The following is a 4359-nucleotide window of genomic DNA, read 5'->3' as shown; positions in this document are numbered from 1 at the left end:
GCCGCCGGCCGTAAAGCATCGCTGAGTTTTTTTTTTTGCGACAAGGTGGAAAAGCGGCCAAGGGCGGGATTTGGGGAAGGGGCGGAGTTTCTTTGAGGGCGTGGCCGGGCGGGGGCAGGGCGGGGCAAAATGTGGGCAGGAATCCAAATGGCTTGGTGGAAAAAAGAGAAAAGAAAATCAGAGAGCAAGCCAAACCCAACGAGAGCTGCGCCTCGTTAGCTGCTGATGGTTTCAACAGCCCTAAAGTTAAAAAATAAAAACGTACTGTTTCTGTAAACTATTTTTAACTGAATGAAGAAAAGACATAGAGGTAAATGGAAGGAAGGAAAGAAGGAAAGGAGACAGGGAGGAATGAAGTGTAGAGGGAAGGAAGAGGAGGAGGAAGGGTAGCCACTGAAAAACGATGTCCTAAGGAAATATTTTGTCGGCAGCGTTTCAAACCTGCCTGGCTGTTGAGTACACCAGAGTGGGACATAAATCCAGCTCAGGAATGCCTGTTTCTTAAACACACCAAGTAGTTTTCTTAAGGTCCATCTTTAACTCATTCAATAACAGTTTTAACTCATTCAATAACACGAAACATACTTTTCTCATACTTTGACATGACCTACAGCATCCATATGGGGGGGAGGGGCGGCGCGGCCTGGGAATCGACTGGAGCCCTGGAGCAGACAGTGGGTGGTTGTTTCCACTTTGGATTCTAGGCAGACAACGGGCGATTGTTTCCCATTTTGGAGTCTGAGCAATCCAGAGCTAGATGGGCTGTTGCAAATTCACAGTTGACAATTAAACGGTCACTTGAGGTGGTTTCTAGTGGGCTGTAAGCAGACAGAAAGTTGTTTGCTGAAGTTGTGAGCCCGCGTCGCATTGGAAGAATGCTCATCCTGTTTTGCTTTTACTTTATTTTTTTGTTCATCTTTGAGACAGGATCTCTCTTGTATTGTCCAGACTGGACTTCAAACAATTCCTAGGCCCCAAAGATTCTTTCTCAGCATTCCCAGTCGCTAGAATTAAAGGCACATGTCCAGCTTTTACCCGTTTTTATTTTCACACAAGAATCCATGCTAAGAGCCCGGCAGTGGTGGCACATGCCTCTAGTCCGAGCACTTAAGAGACAGGGGCAGGTGGATCTCGGAGTTGGAGGCCAGTCTGGTCTACAGAGTTCCAGGACAACCAGGGCTACACAGAGAAACCCTGTCTTGAAAAACTAAACTAAACAAAGAAAAAAAACAAACAAACAAATGCCCCAAAGCTCAATAGCACATTTTTAGCCAGGTATTGTGTACATGTCTTTAATCTGATTCTTTGAAGAGGCAGAGGTAGATGGATTTTAGTGAGTTCAAGGCTGGCCTGTCTACACAGTGAGACTTTATCTCAAAGTAAACAACAAAACAATCACGGGCTGGAGAGATGGCTCAGCGGTTAAGAGCACCCGAGGGGCTGGGGATTTAGCTCAGTGGTAGAGCGCTTACCTAGGAAGCGCAAGGCCCTGGGTTCGGTCCCCAGCTCCGAAAAAAAGAACCAAAAAAAAAAAAAAAAAAAAAAAAAAAAAAAAAAAAGCACCCGACTAGTCTTCCAGAGGTCCTGAGTTCAATTCCCAGCAACCACATGGTGGCTCACAACCATCTGTAATGGGATCTGATGCCCTCTTCTGGTGTGTCTGAAGCCAGTGTACTTATACATAATAAATGAATAAATCTTTAAAAAAAAATCACACTCCCCTCCCCCCTTTGGCAGAGTTTTAGCTCAGAACAGAGCACAAGCGATTTCCCAGAACCTCAAAATTAAAATAAAAATCTAATGGCAAGATGGCTCAGTAGGTAAAGGCATTCATTCGCCAGGAAGTGTGATGACTTCTGTACCTAGGACCTATATGGTGGAATGAGAGAACAGACAACTCCATGTGCATATTGTATGTCTAAGTCAGAAGATGGTGCGGGATCCCTGGAAGTGGTGCTGCCAGTCTCTTAACTGCCCAACCATCTCTCCAGCCTCTCTTTTTAGTGGATGACAAGAGGAAGCCTCTCCGGCGTCTGCGCAAAGTGGAGTCCTGCGCCTTTAACAGTCCAAAGCACGTGGAGCACGTACTAGAAATTCGAGAAGCAACATCTGGACAGCAGCCACCACCCCTGCTTAAAGAAACAGGCCGCCGTACACGAATCTTGGACGGTGTTCAAGTTCTAGCAATTCGATGAACCAAACAGGAAACAGATACCAGAAGCGTGTAAAGTCGGGCTTTACAAGAGTGAACCCTTCCTCTTGAAGGTTCAGGCAGTTTCTAGAGCCCATCCCTCTTTTAATTTAGACTCTGATGACTGCCCAGGAATGTCTTCTATCTGGGGTATATCACTGGTGAGGGTCTCCGTGGACTCTGGCAAAAAGGCAGTTCTAGCTGGGAGCTGTCTGATGCTTCCTTACTGCGGCCCCACGTCACGTGTGTGATGCCAAGCAGATAATGCTTCTCCGAGCCTTAGTTTCTCCTTTTGCAAACAGTTACAAGCATGAAGAAGAGCTTTGAAAACTGAGCCAGCCAACACAGGCTGGCTGCTTCTCCCCCCCCCCCCCCCCCCCATTTACACTTGCATTTCCTCCTTTGGGGGTTTGGAAATCTCAGTCCTCGGCCTTCTGAGTCTAAAACACCCGGTAGACGCTGGTGGATCTTTGGCACCAAGTCCTGTCTCCAGCTGCAGCAGCTCCTGGCCCTAAGTCCCAGCTGGGAAGCCAATGTTCTGCATTCTGCTGAGGTCTCTTCCTCTGGTTTGTCTTGTGACTTCGAGCTTGCTGCTGGAGAGCCCTGGGCCCCCTACAGTCTGAGAGTGTGAGTGAGCCTCTGCATAATGAGGCGGACTCCCGTCTTCCAGCCGGTTCTCATTTTCGAGAAAGGACACAAGTTCTAAAACTATACAAATATTGTACATCTTTCTTAACAAAGAGAGAGAGAGAGAGAGAGAGAGAGAGAGAGAGAGAAATAAGAAAAGAATTCTCCACAGTAATATGACCTAGAAATGCTGTGTAAGTTATGCACCGGTTTATACCACAACCTGGAAGTAATCTTTGCCAACGTTTGTCTGTGACTTCCTTTCTTTGGTTGGAGGTGAATGGGTGTTGTTAGGGTCTCACTCAGTCCACACTGGCCTCAAGCTATATAGTCACCAGCTGCATGGCTGAGCATGTCCCAAACTCCTGATCCTGCTACACCTCCTGAGTGCAGGCATTCTAGTTTGACTGACCCTCCCCTTCCTTCTCTCTTTCCTGACCGGGTCTGGCTGTGCAACTCTGGCCGGCTTTGGACAATGGAGCTCTTCTACTTCCCAAGTGCTAGGATTTAGGCACACCCCACCCTACCCCACCCAGCACTGATTTTACCTATCTACAAGGCTGAGAGTAGTCTGTCTTTGACAAAGACTCATACTGAAGAGACAGCTTTTCCCGAGTAGCATTCTGTAGATAGTGTTTCCTCTGTGAAAGTCCACTTCTTCCCAACTTCCTGATTCCTTCAAGCCCCCCCCCCCAACCCTGCCCTAGAGTCTAATCTGTGGGAAAGAGGTTCCAGGGTCCCTGTCTGAGCTCTCTTCCGTGGCTTGTCGGATTTTATTCAGAGGCGAACGTACATGGCTGACATCTGGACCAGGAGCTCTTGCCCCAGAAACCTTTGATCAGCTTTTACTTTGAGTGTCAATGAATGGCATTGAAAAATTTCACTCCATCCATTTAACTGCTATTCATCCACGCCCACCCACCCCACCTACCCATCCATCCATCCACCCATCCATCCATCCATCCATCCATCCATCCATTCATCTATCCATCCATCCACTTACCCACCCATCCATCTACACCCCCGTCCATCCCACAATTAACCTCTGCAGCCAGAATTTCCTTGACTATTTTCAGATTTCCTTTCAAGGGGCGGAAAGTTGAATTAAGTGATTCCCTTTTGGGAGCTGGGGCTAGACTCTTTTTTTTTTTCCCTAACAGTTCCAGCGTCTGCAGAGGTGTCAACAACTGTGTCCACTCTAGGCTTAACCGCTCACCTCTGGAATTTGGGGAACGCATAAAGAAAATGAAATCTCTAAGAGACACTGAAATGCTCTACAGATCCCATCATCGCTGTGCATGGTGTTAAGCACCCTTTTCTAGACATCAAGGCCTTGCCTTCATCGCCCACTTGGAGGTGTATGGGACATGGACAGTCCGGCAACAGGACTAAGGGGCCACAGTGACCTGCCCCAAGTCTGGAAGACCCGCAAGCTTAAGCAGGAAGACCCTACCCGGAGGCGGGCGGAGGAGTGCGGGGCACCGCCCCCGGGGCGGGCCCCAGTGCGTGGCAGCGCTCGCCCGCCCCATCGCGAAGTTTCC

This window comes from Rattus norvegicus, chromosome 5 (assembly GCF_021556685.1).
Source record: "Rattus norvegicus strain SHRSP/BbbUtx chromosome 5, alternate assembly SHRSP_T2T, whole genome shotgun sequence".
Lineage (NCBI taxonomy): Eukaryota > Metazoa > Chordata > Mammalia > Rodentia > Muridae > Rattus > Rattus norvegicus.
The sequence above is the reverse complement of the archived record's forward strand: the minus strand, read 5'-3'. Positions refer to the sequence as shown.